This window comes from Myotis daubentonii, chromosome 7, assembly GCF_963259705.1.
Source record: "Myotis daubentonii chromosome 7, mMyoDau2.1, whole genome shotgun sequence".
Lineage (NCBI taxonomy): Eukaryota > Metazoa > Chordata > Mammalia > Chiroptera > Vespertilionidae > Myotis > Myotis daubentonii.
Genome location: NC_081846.1, coordinates 65,643,274 through 65,663,827, shown reverse-complemented (window position 1 = coordinate 65,663,827; position 20,554 = coordinate 65,643,274). Strand labels below are relative to the sequence as shown.

Below are 20,554 nucleotides of genomic sequence, written 5' to 3'. Positions count from 1 at the left end.
GGGCACACAATGCAATATGTAGGTGATGTTTCATAGAATTGTACATTTAAAACCTATATAACGTTATTAGCCAATGTCATTCCAACAGATTTAAAAAGAAGGAAAAAAATCTAGAAACCATAAAAAAATACTAATAAACTACCACATTTAAAAAACATACACAAGTAAAATAAAAAGACAAACTATAAATATTTTTTTAAAAGCTTGCTATTCTTAGTAAAGAGGAGTGTCTATATACTAAAATATAATTAAAAGATAAAAAGTGGTAAGTTAAAATACTAATAAGATAAAAAGTTAAAATACTAATAAGATAAAAAGTGGTAAGTTAAAATACTAATAATACTGTTGGAAAAATAACGAGGGACATGAACAGACTGTTCACAGAAAAAGGAATGCAAATGGCTCTTAAGAATATGATAATTCTCACCTCACTGCTAATATAGGAAAGCAGATTTAAGTCACAATGAAACACTGTCACTATCAGAATTTCCCAGTGTTCCAAAAGTGGATATAATAGTCTTGGGGATACTGAACACGTTATTTGATGTTTCTGGTAGAATTATACACTTGCTCTTTTCATATGGAGTGTGAGTGGCAATATCTGTCAAAGTTAGGAAAAAATTTTCCCATTGATTTAATTAATTCTTATTAATGAAATTATTTAATTAATTAAATTATCCTTATTTATTAAATAAGAATTTAATAAATTCTTATTTAATTAATAATATTAATTAATTATTTAATTAATTCTTTATTGACCAGTCTTTTCCTTTATGGAAAGAGATGATGTACAGAGTTATTCACTGCAATATTTAATAGAAAATGGAGAAATTTGAGTGTTCATGGTGGAACAAGTTAAACTGTGGGATATCCAGAATGAAATACTATGCAGTTCCTAATAACAAACAAGGAACCTTGTTATCTATATACTAGAGGCCTGGTGCACGGATTTGTGAACGGCAGGGTTCCTCTGCCTGGCCTGTGCCCTCTTGCAATCTGGTACCCCTCAGGGGATGTCGGAGAGCCGGTTTCAGCCTGATCCCGGCAGCCCAACAACCCTCCAAGGGATGTAGCAGTACTGAAGTGGCAGGCAGCCGGGGAGGAGCCCCACTGCACCTGCCACCGCCACTGCTTGGTAGCGCTGCCGCGGTGGCGAGAGAGGCTCTTGCCGCCACAGGTGTGCTTGTTAACTGTGAGCCTGGCTTCTGGCTGATCAGTAATCCCACTGGGGTAGTGCACTGACCACCAGGGGACAGCTCCTTTGTTGAACTTCTGCCCCCTGGTGGTCAGTGCACATCATAGCAATCAGTCGACTGGTTGTTCCGGTCATTCAGTTGTAATAGTCGCTTAGGCTTTTATATATCTACTAGAGGCCCAGCGCACAAAATTTGTGCATGTATATGGTCCCTAGCCTGGCCTACTATCAGGGCCATCTTCCTCAGCTATTGGCAGGCAGCCCCGCCCCCTGCCGCCACCCACCTCTGGCTCCCCATTCCCCATTGGGCAATAGGAGCCTGCCGTCCAGGGGAAGGAACTGAGAGGTTGGCTGGCAAGGTGCTTGGGGCCTACAGGTTGTGGGCAGCTCCTGCATTGAGCATCTGCCACCTTGTGATCAGTGTATGTCATAGCGACTGGTTGTTCCGCTGTTCAGTCCATTTGTATGTTAGCCTTTTATTATATAGGATAATACTAAAAGCTTAATATGCAAATTGACCAAACGGCCGAACAAAGGAATGACCGTCCGGAAGACCTTCTGGACAAAGCCAGGGCTGTGAGGGCCGAGGCAGCCGAAGGCCTACTCTTGCACGAATTTCATGCACCTGGCCTCTAGTATCAATATAAAAGGCTAATATGTCCCTCCAACCATCCAACCAGTCACTACGACATGCACTGACCATTGGGGGGCAGATGTTCAATACAGGAGCTGCTGTGACATGCACTGACCATTTACAAAGAAACGGCACAGCGGACCTGGCATCAACAAAGCAACACTTGACTTCCCCCAGGTGGGACACAGGCCCCGCCACCACCCTGGAGCAACAGCCCACCAAACCGCAGCCAATGCTGCTGAGACCCCATGGCGCAAAATGCGGCCCACAGCCCAGCCCACCCTTAAACAGTGGCTGTGGGTGCCAAGAAATGACATCACGTGGAAACACCCTAGCTTCCTCTCCCTAGAAACCAGCCTTCTTGCAGTTTCTTCAGCCTAGGAACATGACTTGCTTTATAGCCAGGTGCAAACATTTTACACTTTAACCAAATGTCTGTGAAGCATTTTCCTGTGCCTCATCTCTTTTGACCCTCACAGAAGTCCTGGAGTAGGTAGATAAGAGACTCAGTAGAATCCTATTTTCTTTTCCTTAGCCAGAAAACAGAGATTTAGAAAGTTTAGAAACTTGACACCACTGAAAAGAAGAAATGGTGGAACTTGAAAATGACTTCAGGTTTTCTCACTGCGCAGAATAGAGTCAAACACTGCTGCAGTTAATTATTATACCCTTTGTTCTCCCTGTGTGATCTATAATAATAATCTGCTTCATGTTGATATTTACTGCTGTGTTGCTGACAATTTATTTATTTATTTATTTTAATTAAATCTTTATTGTTCAGATTATTAAAGTTGTACCTCTTTTTCCCCCCATAGCTCCCCTCCACCCGGTTCCCACCCCATCCTCCGCCCTCAACCCCCCCACTGTCCTCATCCATAGGTATACGATTTTTGTTCAGTCTCTTCCCACATCCCCCACACCCCTTTCCCCGCCAAGAATAGGGAGTCCACTCCCTTTCTGTGTCCCTGATTCTATTATTCACCAGTTTATTCTGTTCATCAGATTATTTATTCACTTGATTTTTAGATTCACTTATTGATAGATGTGTATTTGTTGTTCATAATTTGTATCTGTACCTTTTTCTTCTTCTTCCTCATCTTAAAGGATACCTTTCAGCATTTCATATAATACTGGTTTAGTGGTGATGAACTCCTTTAGCTTTTTCTTATCAGTGAAGCTCTTTATCTGACCTTCAATTCTGAATGATAGCTTTGCTGGATAAAGTAATCTTGGTTGTAGGTTCTTGGCATTCATCACTTTGAATATTTCTTGCCACTCCCTTCTGGCCCACAAAGTTTCTGTTGAGAAATCAGCTGACAGTGGTATGGGTACTCCCTTGTAGGTAACTGACTGTCTTTCTCTTGCTGCTTTTAAGATTCTCTCTTTGTCTTTTTCTCTTGGCATTTTAATTATGATGTGTCTTGGTGTGGTCCTCTTTGGATTCCTTCTGTTTGGGGTTCTCTGCGCTTCCTGGACTTGTAAGTCTATTTCTTTGACCAGGTAGGGGAAGTTTTCTGTCATTATTTCTTCAAATAGGTTTTCAATATCTTGCTCTCTCTCTTCTTCTGGCACCCCTATAATTCGGATGTTGGTACACTTGAAGCTGTTCCAGAGGCTCCTTACACTATCTTCGTATTTTTGGGTTCTTTTTTCATTTTGCTTTTCTGGTTGGGTGTTTTTTGCTTCTTCGTATTTCAAATCTTGGACTTGATTCTTGCGCTCCTTTAGTCTGCTGTTGGGAGTCTGTATAATATTCTGTATTTCAGTCAGTGTATGCTTAATTTCTAGTTGGTCCTTTATCACAACCTCGAGGGTCTCATTAGATTTCTTGAGGGTCTCATTAAGTTTGTCGGCGGTTTCTAGAAAATTCTTGAAAAACCTAAAAAGTGCGGTTTTGAACTCTATATTCAGTAGTTTGCTTTCCTCCATTTCTGTCATTTGTGTCCTGTTTCTTTGTCTCCGCATTTTTTTATCCTTCACTGTGTCAATAGAGTGGCTTTCTGTGCTAGGTGTCCTATAGAGCCCAGTGGCTCAGCCTCCCAATTACCTGAGGTAGACACTCTTGGTGTACTCCCTTGTGGGCTTTGTGCACAGTCTTGTTGTAGTTAAGCCTTGATTGTTATATGTATCACTGGGAGTGATTGACCTCCCGGCCAATTGGCTGTGAGAATAAGCTGTGCCTGCAGTGGGAGAACTTCTGTGCTGGAGACACCCCTCCGGGGCAAGACTTGCTTCAATGGGGCTTTGGTGCTCACTGAGTCTGCCCCCTAAGTGTGTCCTTTATGGATCCGAGGAGCTGCAATCTGGATGGTCCCACTCTGACCACTGGGCACACTGGCTCCTGGATCTCTAAGGAGGTGCTAATCTAGCCTCTGCCTGAGGCTATCCAGCAGGAGCCAGCCAGCTATGACTCAATGCAAGTTGCTGTGGGGCCTTGGGCCAGCTGCAGTTTGTTAGGTAATTATCAGATTGCAAAGGGCCAGGCCTTTCATATGCAAAAGCCTCCATGCATGGCTTGGTCGGGGCGGGGTCTCAGGGGATCAACAGGGCAGAGCGAGCAGTTATGGCTGCTCTCGGTCCTGCCCTCAGAGGCCCTGCTTCTCAGCATCCCGGCAATCGCTGCAAGCACCCCCGAGAAAAAGTTGCCCTCGAGTTCCGACCGATGCCAGACAGTCCAGTTTCTCCCATATGAGTCTGGGTCCCCAGAGTCTCGCCCAGAACTGGAGCTCAGAGCTTGAGACTCCTTCCCAATTGAAAAAGACAACCGTGTCCTCAGCCGCCAGCCCTCTCCACATGCGCCTCTGTACCTCTGTATTTTACTTCCGTACCACACCTCTTCTGAGTCTCGGTCTGCTTTTCTCTTTCCTTCTACTTGTAGAATTTCCACTCAGCCAGCCTTCCTGTGGTTCTGGATGATGTCCATTCTGTCTTTTAGTTATATTTTTGAAGTGGTTGTGCGAGGCAGCAATCTCCGGTGTTTAACCCTGCCACCATCTTGCTTTCTAATCTGTGTTGCTGACAATTACCTGAAAGAAAAGTTGGGGTGCTTCACTAGGCTGGAAAAAAGTTTAGCTAAATCAGAAAGCAGGTCTAATTAAGCAAATTTATATATATATATAAAGCTCTCACTGGCACCAATCGCACGTGTGTGTTTCCATCTGGCATTGTTGATCATACATTTGGTTGACACTTCTATTACAGAAAAAGGACAAATAGCAATATTAAATATTTCTTCTAATTAATTTCCTTTCAGTGTACACAAATTTGTGCACTGGGCCTCTAGTTTCTGATAAAGAAAAATCTTTTAAAATTATAATGTACAAATGCAGAACAGTATGTATAGGTTGCTATCTTTGTGGTTCAACAATAATGAGGAAAAACATGTTCATTTATATATGATTATTTATGCATAAAAACATCAAGTATATACAAGGAAATAATAAAAATGTCATTATCTCATTGGAAGGAATAGGAGGAACTGGATAGATAGAGAGAGAAGTAGAGGGAAATTTGACTATAAAATACTCTAAGCTTAAAACTTATTAAAATAAGCATATATATTAACTTTTTAACTAAATGAATAAATTTTATTTCTTCATGATATATTTATTGAGGGCTACTTTGTACCATGCACTGTTTGAGGTGCATGGGATCAATGACAAAAATCCCAGTCTTTATGGAGCTTACATTCTAATAGTGGAAGACAGACAAAAATTAACCATAATAAATACTTAATATCAGAAGATAAAAGTTCTGTAAAGAAAAACTTTTTATAAAACGGAATAACTGGAATAGGCAGCATCATTGAGATTAGAAGAAAATGTTGCAATTTATTAAATACGATTAGCAGGTAGGTCTCATCAGAAAAGAGCAAATTTAAATAAAAGCATGAATCCAGGGATTTAATCATGTGGATGTTGGAGGAAAGAGTGTTCTAAGTAACATGTCATATCAGATGTTAAACAAAAGGGTAGTGGACAGTGTGGCTTGAGCAGAGAAAGAGGAATAGTGGTAGAGATGGGATCAGAAAGATAAATGAGGTCCATTTCAGTTTGTTTGTCTTAGCAGAGGAGTGACAATATTTGATAAAGTTGTAAAAACTTAAGCTGATGTTACTACAAACAAGCTGATAAGGAGCAAAGGTAAAAAGCTGGGAGATAATGGTACCTTAGATCTGAGGAATGGCAGTGGAAGTAGTGAGAAAGAGTTGGAGTTTGGATGTAATTTAAAATTAAATCAACTGGATCCCAGAGAGACTGGATGTGGAATGTGAGGGAGAGAACACAAGGAAGAGGAAGTATGAAAACATTATCTAGAAAAATGGGAGAATGCATGGACTAGGGAAATATACTATGATTGCCTGGGAGCAGGAAGAGCCCACTTGAGTGCTTCATGAATTTAAAAATGAGACCAGTCAGTATGATTATGGGTTTTTCTGCAGCTACATTCAGTCTCAGGATGTCAGGATGTAGGCCTCATTTTATCTGAAGAAATAGATTTCTGGAGTATTATGAAAAGATGCCTTATAACAGGACATTATACATGGAGAAAATGTTCTCATTTGAATGATTTTTTAAAAAAGGAGATACAAACATGCTTATTTTTGTTTGTATTTATACAAAACTTAGATATATTCCCCAGGTTTTAGCTGCACATGGTTTTCATATGATCATTCTAGATCAGTGATGGCGAACCTTTTGAGCTCGGCGTGTCAGCATTTTGAAAAACCCTAACTTAACTCTGGTGCCATGTCACATATAGAAATTTTTTGATATTTGCAACCATAGTAAAACAACGACTTATATTTTTGATATTTATTTTATATATTTAAATGCCATTTAACAAAGAAAAATCAACCAAAAAAAAAAATGAGTTCGCGTGTCACTTCTGACACGCGTGTCATAGGTTTACCATCACTATTCTAGACAATAAATGTGTATCCAATGACCCTAGGTAAATCATGTCTGTAAGACAGCAGGCATTTCAGAGTGCTTCCTTATTTACTTATTTTTTAGATTTAGCTTATATTTTGCAGTTTTCAAAAATAAACATGAAACTTATTTTGAACTTAATACATCCTATCTAATAAACAGTAATATGCAAATTAACCATCACTATGCGATAAAGATGGTGGCACCCACAGCCAATAAGGAGGAAATATGCAAATAGATGTGACAAAGATGGAGGCGCCAGCCGGAGCCACGGAGCCAAGCTGGCCGGAGAGCAGGTGCGGGAGGCTTGGCTTCCTTGGTTGCCTAGGCTTGGCTTCTGTGGCCGCCGCCCAGACAAAGCCATAGTGGCAGGGCCGAGGCAGAGGTGGTTAGGGGTGATCAGGCCAGGAGGGGAGGGCAGTTGGGGCAAGCAGGCCGGTGAGGGCTGCAGTTGGGGGTGAGCAGGCCAGCAAGGGGGCAGTTGGGGGCAATCAGGCTGGCAGGGGGGGGCGGTTGGGGGTTAGCAGGCCAGCAGGGGGCGGGGTGTTTGGGGCAATCAGACCGGCAGGGGGACAGTTGGGGGCGAGCATGCTAGCAAGGAGGCAGTTGGGGGTGATTAGGCTGGTAAGCGAGCACTTGGGGGCAATCAGGCCAGCAAGGGGGGCAGTTAGGGGTGAGAAAGCCAGTGAGGGGACAGTTTGGGGTGAGCAGGCTGGAAGGCAGAGTGGTTAGGGGCCATCAGGCAGGCAGGCAGGTGAGCGGTTAGGAGCCAGCAGTCCTGGATTGCAAGAGGGATGTCCAACTGCCAGTTTAGGCCCAGTCCCACCTAAACCGGCAGTCAGACATCCCCAAAGGGGTCCCAAATTGGAGAAGGTGCAGATCGGGCTGAGGGACAACCCCCCCTCCGCCCCGTGCACGAATTTTGTGCACCGGATCACTGGTTATATATAAATTATTTATATTAATTGTATGTGTTCTGAGCATTTGTTTACTTAAAATGCTCAACAGTTTTAGAGGATAAGAACTTTATGAAATCATGAGACAAACACTTAGGAAATACCAGAAGCATTAGATGGAATATCAGCCACATTGAACATCTCATGAACACAGCTGGTGAGAGAACACAAAAAGGGGGGAGGGCAAAGTGGCAAATGACAAAAGAGAAATGTTAAAGGATGAAACAAAAATATGAAAGCTACAAATAATTAATAACCCATAATGAAAAGCAAAGAGGGAACTTGGGAAACATCTGCAAGCAATGCAGGGCTTATGTTGTAGTCATTGAATGAATACATTACATCTGATAGAGCATTTTCACTCGATCCACTATCTGAAATCTCTTATCTGAATTCTCATAAAGCTGCTTCTGAGAAATATACACAAATCCAGAAACTACTCAGTGATGAGACTTTTTACTAATGGGTACTCAGTTACTACCTGTATTAAGTGAGAGTAAATATGTAATGTTCTCTAAGGATTTCAGTCTTGGAGCACTATGGCTGAGAACAAGATTGTGTTTCATGCATAATGAAGCATGTGATAAGTAAAAGGATACAATTTATCATTATAAGTATACTAGAGGCCCGGTGCACAGATTCATACACATTGAAGGGAAATTAATTAGAACAAATATTGTAATATCACTATTCGCCCTTTCTCTATAATAGCAGTGTCAGCCTAATCACGATTGACAATGAGATTGAAACACACACGTGCAATTGGCACCAGCGAGAACTTTGTACGTATCGTGCATGTGAGAGTCAACTTAGCCTTTTATATATATAGAATAAACTCAATTAGACCTGCTTTCTGATTTAGCTAAACTTTTTCCAGCCTAGTGAAGCACCCCAACTTCTCTTTCAGATAATTGTCAGCAACACAGCAGTAAATATCAACACGAAGCAGGTTATTATTGTAGATCACACAGGGAGAACAAAGGGTATAATAATTAACTGCAGCAGTGTTTGACTCTATTCTGCGCAGTGAGAAAACCTGAAGTCATTTTCAAGTTCCACCATTTCTTCTTTTCAGTCATGTCAAGTTTCTAAACTTCCTAAATCTCTGTTTTCTGGCTAAGGAAAAGAAAATAGGATTCCACTGAATCTCCTATCTACCTACTCCAGGACTTCTGTGAGGGCAAAAGAGATGAGGCACAGGAAAATGCTTCACAGACATTTGGTTAAAGTGTCAAATGTTTGCACCTGGCTATAAAGCAAGTCATGTTCCTGGGCTGAAGAAACTGCAAGAAGGCTGGTTTCTAGGGAGAGGAAGCTAGGGTGCTTCCACGTGATGTCATTCCTTGGCATCCACAGCCACTGTTTAAGGGTGGGCTGGGCTGTGGGCCGCATTTTGTGCCATGGGGTCTCAGCAGCATTGGCTGCGGTTTGGTGGGCTGTTGCTCCAGGGTGGTGGCGGGGCCTGTGTCCCACCTGGGGGAAGTCAAGTGTTGCTTTGTTGATGCCAGGTCCGCTGTGCCGTTTCTTTGTAAATGGCCAGTGCATGTTACGGCAGCTCCTGCATTGAGCATCTGCCCCATGGTAGTCAGTGCGTGTCATAGCGACTGGTCAGATGATTAGACAGACACTTCACATTTTAGTCCTTTATATCTATAGATGGTAATATATTGTTTCCATGGGTAGAGTTAGTACAGGTCTGTAATTGCAATTCTAAAAGGTAATAGATTCTGAAATCCAAAAATTTCTTTTTCCTTCAATATGTTTTGGCAACAAGACCAAACTGATGTGGAAACATTAATTTCATCACGAATTTAAAAGCTATTGATGACCACATCTGATAAGGAGTTGATATCCAAAATATTAAAGAACTCAGTGAACTCAATAGCCAAAAAAATAGTCTGATTTTAAAAATGGGCCAAATACCTGAATAGACATTATTCCACAGAAGACACATACAGGTGGCCAACCAGTAATGGAAAAGGTGCCCATCATCACTCATCATCAAGGAAATGCAAATCAAAACCATGAGTTATCAGCTCACACCTGGGAAAAGGATATTGTCAAAAGAAAAGAGATAGGTGCTGGTGAGGAAGTGAAGAAAAGGGAACACTTGTACCCTGTCAGTGGGAATGTAAATTGGTACAGCCACCATGGAAAACAGTGAGGTTCCTCAAAAATTTAAAAATAAATCTACCTTATGGCCCCACAGATGCATATATATCCCAATTCTGTGTGTATATCACAAGGAAATGAAATCACTATTTCAAAGATACCTGCACCCCCATTGATAGATGAATGGATAAAGAAAATGTGATATACATGCGAATATGTGATATGCATATCACATATATATCATATATAATGCATGTAAATTTGTTTATATATGCATTCTTATGAATATTATTCAGCCAAAAAAGATAATCCTATAATTTGTGACAGCATTTATAGGGCATTTAAGCTTAGTGAAATAAGTGAGACAGAGAAAGGTAAATACTGTGTGATCCCACATATATGTGAAATCTATTAAAAAAAAAAAAGCCAAATTCATAGAAACAGAATAGAATGGCAGTTGCAGAGGCTGGGAAGTAGGGGGAATGGGGAGATTTGGATCAAAGGGTACAAACTTCCAGTTATAAAGTGAATAAGTTATTGGGATTTAATATTCAGCATGCAGCCTACAGTTAACAATATTATGTGTTTTCACAACACATACACATATAAATTGTAATTAAGTGAGATGATGAATGTGTTAACTAACCTTACTGCAATAATAATTTTGCAATGTAAACATGTATCAGATCACCATGTTGCACACCTTAGATTTACCTATGTTATATGTCAATTATATCTCAGTAAAGCTAGGGAAAAATGACATCCTCTGAGGAAAAAAATAAAAGCTATTTATGAATATATGAAATTATTTCTATTCTATGTTTAAATCAAAGTGGGACTATTCATTACAGAAAAATTAGTGTATTTGATTATGGGCTGCTGCCTAGACACCACTGGCTGGTATTAGATAAACTGCAGTCCATGCAGTTTATCTCATTACCTTTCTAAATCTGAAAAACCCCACATTCCTAAATATATTTGTCCCCAAGAGTTTCTTTAAAAAGGTGTATAAAATTTATGTAATGAGACATGCAAGAAATAGATGGTGTTTTTCCGTGGAGAGAAGAGATAGGAGTTTTATTTCTCATTTTTTCACTCATTTATGCTCTTTGAATTGTACCATGATCATGAATTACTTTAATAAGTACAAATTACTTTTAAAATTAATCAATCATGGTACCTCTCCAGACCCTCCCTACCTTCTCCTTATATCTCTAGCAAGAGGGCACCCTTATTGACAAAACTTTTAATATTTGTCTTCTTTCATCAAATTGGTCAATATGCCCAATGTATTCTATTATTAATACCTCTCATTTATTCTCCCTTTTCTGTTCTCACCATTCGGAACTGAGTTCATATTTGTTCTAGATTATAATGTAGCACCTTCTTTACATCTATGAGCAGCTTAATTTGCTTTCATTGAAGATGTTATTAAACTATATTTTAACAATATGAATACTTGTCTGTTTCCAGCCACTGGTCTGTAATCTCCTTAAAAGTAAATACTATCATTTATCTCTTGGCTTTTTTCTACAGTGGCTGGCAACGAGTTTGTACTCATCTGTTTGCTAAAGAAATAATGAATGACCTGAATGGATAAATATTATCACTTTTTTTTATTTTATTTAGCATTTCTCAACATTTTTTAAATAGGCGAACCTTAAAATGTTCAAAAGGATGTCATTGTTTTTAAGTTACAAAAATGTTGGAAAGCTATTGTTAAAAACTGAATCAAAGCCATGGCTGGTGTGGATCAGTTGATTGGAGTGTTGTCCCATACACTGAAAGGTTGAAGGCTCGATTCCCAGTCAGAGTACATACCTAAGTAGTGGATTTAATCGTTGGTCAGGGTGTGTACTGGAGGCAAGCAATGATGTTTCTCTGTCACATCAATGTTTCTCTTTTCCTCCTCCTCCTCCTCCTCCTCCTCCTCCTCCTCCTCCTCCTCCTCCTCCTCCTCCTCCTCCTCCTCTTCCTCCTCCTCCTCTTCTCCCCCCCCCCCTCTCTCAAATCAATAAGCACGTCCTGGGGTGAGTATTTTAAAAAATAATTGAATAACAACACAAAGTTTATGAAAGAAGATTGCAAATTAAGGATAATTAGACCTCTATAGTGAACATTCAGAGAAATAACTTTGCAAAAAGATAGATATTTAGAAAACTGATGGTGATCCCAAGAAGACATGGATATTTGAAACAGAAGCAGGTGTCCATAGGAGATAGAGCAGATAAAATTAAAAAACACCAGGATAAATTTAAGGATGAGGTAAATAAGGTTAAAAATGACTGGATAAAATTAAAATTAGAAAAATAAATTAAAATTCTCAACACTTGTCAGTAAAAACAGAATTGGCCTGCAGGAAATCAACTTAGTGAAGTGAGGGTAGGGGGGAAATCAGAAATTTTCTCAGAATTCAAAGAAAAACTAAAAATGATGTAAGAGAAGATGAAACATATGGGAATAAAGAAGAAAGTTCCAATATGAGGCTTAGGCATATTCCTAAGAGATAAATGAAAAAATGTCAAATAGAAGCAATAGTAAAAGATATCTTAAAAATTTGTTTTGATTAAAGGTAGACTTTGGTTTCTAAATCACAGAGTAGCTTGTTTTGGAGCAGCCATATCACAGAGAATAAATAGGAAGATGTAGATATTTTTAACCCTCCTTGAAAGAATGGTTGAGTTTCAAAAGGGAAAAAAAATGAATCATAAAGTTTATTTAAAAATAAATCAATATTTATTAAGCATAATAAAGATATTCAACTTTTTTTACTTTTAGCAAGTGACCTGTAAAAATTTATTAATTTAAATAAAGGGTGGGGACAATATGACAAAAGTAGATATAAAATTTTAAGAATATTTCAAATAATATCTGACTTTGAGTCCTAATGAGTATTTAAATGTATCTTGAAAAGTAACTAAGTTACAGCATCAAAAATAGGCTCAAAACTGATTTTATGATCTTACATTTTGGAGTTTTTTATATTTTACTAGAGGCCCGGTGCATGAATTCGTGCATGAGTGGGGTCCCTTGGCCTAGCCAGCGATTGCGGCCTGTTGAGAGGCTGGCCAGGGGAGGGAAACTAGGAGGTTGGCCGGCTGGCCCCCCCATCAGGGCCTGTGGGGGGGCTGGATGGCCGGGGAGAGGGGCCTCAGGAGGTTGGTGGGCCACAGGAGGTTGGCTGTGGAAGCGCACTGACAACCAGGGGACAGCTCCTGCGTTGAACTCCTGCCCCTAGTGGTCAGTGCACATCATAGTTACTGGTCGACCAGTTGTTCAGTCATAATGGTCACTTAGGCTTTTATATATATAGACTAGAGGCCCAGTGCACAAAAATCTGTGCACTCGGGGGGGGTCCCTCAGGCCGGCCTATGCCCTCTTGCAGTCTGGGACCTCTCGGAGAATGTCCACCTGCTGGCTAAGGCCTGCTCCCTGGGGGATCGGGCCCAAGCTGGCAGTCAGACATCCCTCTGGCAGCCCAGCAGCCCTCAGGGGATGTCCACTTGCCAGCGGGAAGCAAACCTAAGCTGCAGTTGGACATCCTTAGTGCTGTTGAGGAGGCAGGAGAGGCTAGCACCACCACCACCACTGTACTGGCAGCTGTCAGCCTGGCTTGTGGCTGAACAGAGCTCCCCTGTGGGAGCGCACTGACCACCAGGGAGCAGCTCCTGCATTGAGCGTCTGCCCCCTGGTGGTCAGTGTGTGTCATAGTGACCAGTCATTCACAGTTGTTCTGCTGTTAGGGTCAGTTTGCATATTATCCTTTTATTATATAGGATAGAGGCGTGGTGCATGGGTGGGGGCTGGCTGGTTTGCCCTGAAGGGTGTCCCAGATCAGGGTGGGGGTCCCGCTTGGGTGCCTGGCCAGCCTGGGTGAGGGGCTGATGGCTGTTTGCAGCTGGTCACACCCCCTTCAGGGTGGGGGTTCCCACTGGGGTGCCTGGCCAGCCTGGGTGAGGGGCTGATGACTTTGCAGGCTGGTCAAGCCCCCCCTCCCCCAGTGGGGACCCTCACCCCATGGAGGTTTGGCCAGCCTGGGTGAGGGGCTGATGGCTGTTTTCAGGCTGGCCACAGCCCCTTTATGGTGGGGTGTCCCCACTGGGGTGCCTGGCCAGTCTGGGTGAGGGGCTGAGGGCCGTTTTCAGGCTGGCCAAGCCCCACTGGCGACAGAAGCTTTCAGCCTGTCCTTTTTTTTTCTTTTTTTTTAAATTCTGGGATTTATTTACCTTCTACAATTGAAACTTTGTACCCTTGAGAGGAGATCAGAGCCGGCCAAGGCAGTCAGGAGGGAATACTCCTGCTCGCTCCAGCTCCGTGGCCACAGCCAGCCGAAAGCAGGTATCTGGGGTTTATTTATCTTCTATAATTGAAACTTAGTTGCTTTGAGTGGAGCTCAGAGCCCACCGCGGCAAGCGGGAAGCTTGGCTTCCTCCATCATTGGGGCAACCAAGCCTCCTGCTTGCTCCAGCTCCATGGCTGCCGGCCGCCATCTTGGTTGGGTTAATTTGCATATAGTCGCTCTGATTGGCAGGTGGGCGTGGCTTAAGACATAGCGAAGTACGGTCAATTTGCATGTTTGTCTTTTATTAGTGTAGATGCTTTTAAATGTACCTGCATTTAATTTCTAAATAAGAGATAATTTTGTTCAAGAAAATTGTGGATATGATAATCATGTTTTTTTAAACCTGAGTTTTAAAGTATTTGAGACTTCTGGGGGTTCCTTTTGATTAAATAAATGCAACCTATAGACTTGATGATGGTTATCTTAAGGCAAATTTATAGGCTTCATAGGATTTTTATGCTACTCAATTATATGTCACCAAAAGTTGCTTTTTTGCTTGCTGTCATTAACTAGAAATCTATGTAACAGTAAATTTCAAATTGTTGGACTGATACTTCAGAAATTTAGAACCTCTACAATAATCACAAACATCATGAGGTAATTTAAACACAAAGAGATAATCTATACTAATAAAAGGATCATATGCTAATTAGACTGGACGTCCTTCTGGACAAAGCCATGGTGGTGGGGCCAAAGCAGAGGCAGTTAGGGGTGATCAGGCCAGCAGGGGAGAGCAGTTAGGAGGATCAGGCTGGCAGGGGAGAGCAGTTAGGGGGATCAAGCCAGCAGGGAAGAGCAGTTAGGGGGATCAGGTCGACAGGGGAGGGCAGTTAGGGGGATCAGGCCAGCAGGCAGGTGAGCCGTTAGAAACCAGCAGCCTTGGATTGCGAGCGGGATATCCGACTGTGGGATAGGGCCTAAACCGGCAGTCAGACATCCCCCAAGGTGTCCTGTATTACAGAGGGTGCATCCAGGCTGAGGGGCACCCGTGCATGAATTTCGTGCCCCGGGCCCCTAGTTTAAGTGATAAGCTGACTGAGTGCTGAGATATGTTAGCATGCTTCTCAGGCACCCAAGGTAGTCACTTAGACCTCAGGTGCTTGCAAATCATTCCATTTTAAGGGGAAGAAATATTTATTTAACTCTCCAGTTATTAAATTTATTTAATTATTAGTTTAAGCAGATGTCGTTATTGCCTTTAACATTATGAACTCTTTGGAAAATTGTGACCTTCTAGAGCAGTGATTTTCAATCTTTTTAACTCATGGCACACATAAAGTAATTACTAGAATTCTGTAGCACAACAACAAATACATTCTATTTGTTGCCAATCTGACAAAAAAAGTGTAATTTTTATTCATTCACACCAGATGGCTATTGTGTAGCTGTTGTCATTTTTTTTATTTGACAATCTGAAAGAAAAGAGGTGAGTGACCCTGACTAAATAGTCAGGTATTGCATGTTTTAAAAAATCTTGTGGCGCACCAGTTGGAAATTGCTGTTCTAGATCAAGGAACAACAAACTTTTTCCTGAAAAGCTCAAATTGTAAGTATTTTAGGCTCCTCTGGCTGGTAGGTCTCTGTGGAGCTATTCAACTCTGCTGTTGAGGTGTGAAAATAGTCAGAGGCAATACATGAACAAATGAGCGTGGCTGTGGTTCAGCTTTATTTATGGACACCGAAACTTAATTTTATATAACTTCCAGGTGTCAAAATTTTTATGCTCTTTAAAGCATTTAGAAATGTAAATACCATTCTTGTCTGGAGGGCCACACAAAACAGATGGCAGATTGGGTTGGTTCTGCTGGCTAAAGTTTGCCAACCCCATTGGTTGGGAAAATATGCCTTAATAACACATTCTTAAACTCCTCCACAGCCAAATCTATCAAACTATCCCAGAATTCTTACTGATTTGAGCTATGTCTTTCAAAGTGACAAAAGATGTTCACTTTGTTACCAGCCACTTCTTCGTAACACCAATAGTATTACTTCTTTTTCTCACTTTATTTGTAGTTCACAGAAGTAAATTAAAAGGAATTTTTACTCTGCCTATAAAGAAACTGTCTTTTGTTAGATGATGCCGTGTGGTATGATTGAAGTAAAACTGGAAAACTTGGAAACCAGGCTGTAGCTGATTCTGCCCCTACTCAAAGTGGTCAAGTTTGTCAAACCTCTAAGGCTCCATTGTCTATCCTGCTTATCTGGAAGAAGTATTAAGAGGCTCTATTGTAATAATAGATATGAAATTAGTGGTAAAGAGTGTAACATAAGTATTGCCTTTGTGGTGATGGTTGCACTTTATTATTACTCTTATAATAATTTGACTTCTGGCAGGGCTTCCTATGTATTCTGATATATCCCTCTTAAAGATTAGATAATGGTTAAGGATTTGCACATAAATTTTTTCTAGGATTTTTATCTCCATATGCTCACACTTTTAAGCTAGTTCTATCTCCTCATTGTATATACATGTACCAAGTTCATTACTAAAGTACTATAAAATTTTCAAATTATATTCCATGAATTCTCTTATTGCTACTCTATGAGGGCAGAGACTTTATCTGTTTTGTCCCTGCTCTCTCCTCAGTACCCAAAACAATGTATGGGAATATGTTTGGGTCTCATAAGTGGATCTGAGTAAATCAGTGACACAAATAATTTCATATGTTCCCTTGTCTTGCATTAGCAAAAGGAATATAGAAAGCTCATTCTACATAAAATGTTTTTAAATACATAAAATAAGTAAAATTACAAAGCAAATCTTTTCACCTCTACTAAAATATAGTTCTATCCACACAATCTAGGATCCATCGACCCTGATTTTTAAAATTTGGAAGAATTTTTAAGTAATGCCAGAGGACACACAATCCCTAACTACAATTTATGAAATTACTTTGAGAGAATAAAAAACAAAGGCAAGCTTTATTTAGTCTCTTCAAATATCCTTCTCTGTACTTTGAAATTATAACAAAAAGAACACTAGGTGTGTGTGTGTTTTTAAGCCTATTTTGGTTAAATTTCCTTTGTTTGCAACAAGATTTTTGTAAACTTATTCATATGTGGCATTCATCTGGAAAGTGACTCGAATATCTCATGGAATTGACAGGTGGGAAGGAAAGGAACAAGGGTATCTCTGGGGATTTCAGCTTTCTCCAGAGTAGAGCCATTAATGGGGTTCCCAGTCACATGTCTAAATTTCAGGGTATTAAACGGACACTTGGTTGATCAAGTTTGGATCACACATGCCTGAATTGGTCAGCCAAAGTCAGTTTCAGGAGGTTCTGAATGATGGTGGTTTGTATTGTTTTAGTTGTAATTTTGATGTGGTTGTGGGAGGTAGTGAGTATAGGTGTTTACTTACCCTACCATCTTGGTTCTCCTCTAGATTTGGATTTTATCTTAAATGTTATGGGATATAAGGTTGTGTCTAAAATCCATTTTTTAAAAAAAAAATTTCAGTCTGTTGCTCTGCAGATAATAAAAATATCACTTTTTGCTATGTTGCAGTAGGAAGGATTAGGAAAAATAAATAATTATGACTGGCTGAAATTCAGAAATTTAATGGTAAATGATCATTTTTGATAAAATGATGATCATACTGTAATAAAATAGTCTCTCTTAGATACCCATTGAATAAGTTCCATGCATTGAATTAGTAATCTAAATAATAAACTATCATGTTTGTTGTTTCTTGTTCTAGATTTTCCTCTAAGCTTTAGGTCTGAGAAATTAACTTAGAAATGATAATGCTTTTCCCAATTTCCCTCCCAGGTAAACAACTGGAGGAAAGAACCTTGAACTAAGAGTAGTAAGAACTGGTTTCTCATGCTGGCTCTGCCACCGATCGGTTGTACCATTAGTTGGGTTGTTTAACCTCTCTGGATTTCAGTTTCCTATAGTGTAAAATATGGGGATTGAATCATCTAATTGATATAGCTCTTTTGTGCCTACAATCATAAATTTAGCAAGTCCTGTGTGTAAGACTAAAATTCTGTGATTCTTAATGAGACCTCCTAAAATCTCAAAATGTCCTTAAATATGAAACTAGGAAATATAAAATAACTGGCTCTCTGTTCAAAATTGGAAAATTCATCCTTATTCCCTTTTTAACAGGACCAAGGAAATAAAACACCAGAAGCCCAGAGCACAGAATATTTTCCTTCACCAATTCATAGAATCGTGATACTTCTCTAATTCCATCAAATACAAAGGAATGACCACCTTGGCAGATGGCCACAGAGGATGTCAACAGTTTTTTGGAGGCAAGCAATGAAATATTGATGCTTTGAGTTTTCTATTATTAAGTATGTAGAAACAAGTAGAATTTTGTTTTAATGAAAATATTAAGTGTTCTTTAATACTGTAATTTACATAAGTATAGATAAGCTATTTCTCCTCTCCTTTTTTCCCCCTGAGCATTATCGCATGTCAAAAATTACATTGAGCTAAGCTGCTTTTGCCCTTCCATGGTATAGGGTTACATTACATTCCTAAATACAAAGTAAAAATTTAAATAACAGAAATTAAGTACCCATGTTTGACAACAGGGCTCTTTCTATCTTTCTTGGACACACATATAACTACAAATACTAAATAGTTTGGGTGTTGGAATAGTTTGGGTATTTTTATTATTCATACCATTTTTAAATTTTTTGTTTTGATTCCTGCATTTTTCTCAGTTATGTTTAAATATTCTAAAGTATTCCAAATTGCGGTAAGTCATCCCTTTATATTCCTCACAGCTTTATATTTTGTGAGATGTCTACATCAAAAGATCCCATTAAGTTTTTAGTTACTTTCATAGCTGCTCTTGCTTTTCCTGGAAAAACAGTCAGTCAAGGATTGTGGAACCACAGTGTCATCTTCAAAACTGAAACTAATTACCTTACCCTTTAAATGGAAAGTTTGCCTGGAAATAAATTGACTGTTTTAGAAAAAAAATTATAAATGTAAGGAATCTCCCTTCTTCACCTTCATAAAAAAAAAAAAAAAGGCTTAAATAGATGAATATAAAATGAAATAACATAAACTCATAAAAATTTGAGTCGAATGTACTAAAATTTAATTTTTCAAAGCTTTTTATACAAGCAGAGAAACTAAAGATTTGCTCAGAATTTTTAATTTAATGTTCCTTCAACTCAGAGGCCTAAGGTCATTCAGCAAAAGAGTCTGCTTTTTAAGTTGAACTTAGAGAAACACTTTCTAAGTAAAGGAGACCATTAATGTTTAGAAAGCCCACTGTAGAGCTTCTGAGTAACTAGAGTCAAAATTAATTCTTGCTTTTCTGTTGGGGAAAACTTCATCTAATTACATTCAGATTATTCTGCAACTTTTTGGACAGCAAATCCTGATCACCAAAGAAAAGAAAGAGCAGCTGTGTTGCCCTTGCCTCATAGTTATAAGAATAGCAGTATTATGTAGTCACTGGGCTTTATAGAACCATAAGTGATTATCCACTGGCTGCCTTCTGGCAAAAACACACCTAACCTTTCTGAACTGCTGATAATGTATGCCTTCTGTTTGTAAGGATAGATCTTAAAAAAGAAAAAATAGATTCTACTGCTTTCTTAGTTGAGTTGAGTTGTTTAACCTATAAGAAGCAGGAAGTTCTTATAACCCTTGCACACAAGTAACTGTTTCTAAAACTTCTCTCAGAATTATACTTTAATCATGGTTTAAATGTTTTCTAAGTCTACTACAATTCACGTAACTACTTTAAAAAGATACGTTAAATTGACCATTGCTAAATTAGTGAAAATAGTTCCCATAAACAATGCTACTCCATAAGCAGCCTATTGTCAAATTTCTTTCTCTAATGTTTCCTTTTTTAACTCAATCCTATATCAGACCTTATTTTGATCTTACGTTATTCTTTAATCACAGCAACATATCTGTGTCAAATAGCTCTAATTTATATTTCTTCCACATTAAGAACTAGCCCTTTGTTCTCTATGAATTGCATTCTATTTTTGCTCATATCATTAATATGTGATAGATATTTATAGTTCTAATCACAAGCGCTATTTCATTTATTTCCCCTATTGTAAGGTTTATTTGTAAATTATCATTGTAGAAATTTTTAGTAATTCGAAAGGCAGTTGTAACACAGCACATATGATTTATAGGTATGACAAATTCAAAGAACAGTGAAGACTAACTGATTAATCCTGTGCCAGACCTACCAGTTGTGTGATCTTGGGCAAATCATTGATTCTCTTTGATCAATGTATATTTTTATATTTTTTCTATTTAGATACTAATAATATAATTGTAAGGATTAAATGGGATAGATGATAATATTAGTACAAAGCTTAGATATTTAGCACTCACCTAGCACATAATTTAATAAATAGGTGATGTACTTATCCTACTTTTTGCAAATGA

General features: G+C 39.4%; 1 long non-coding RNA gene across 1 annotated transcript in view; it reads left to right on the top strand.

The window, feature by feature from the left end:
• Nucleotides 1-18,432, top strand: part of LOC132238655 (uncharacterized) — a 189,660-nt gene extending 171,228 nt beyond the window's left edge. Inside the window, exon 3 of the long non-coding RNA XR_009453846.1 lies at nucleotides 18,284-18,432. This is a non-coding gene — a long non-coding RNA (uncharacterized LOC132238655). The remainder of the gene's footprint in view (nucleotides 1-18,283) is intronic.
• Nucleotides 18,433-20,554: the final 2,122 nt, after the last annotated feature.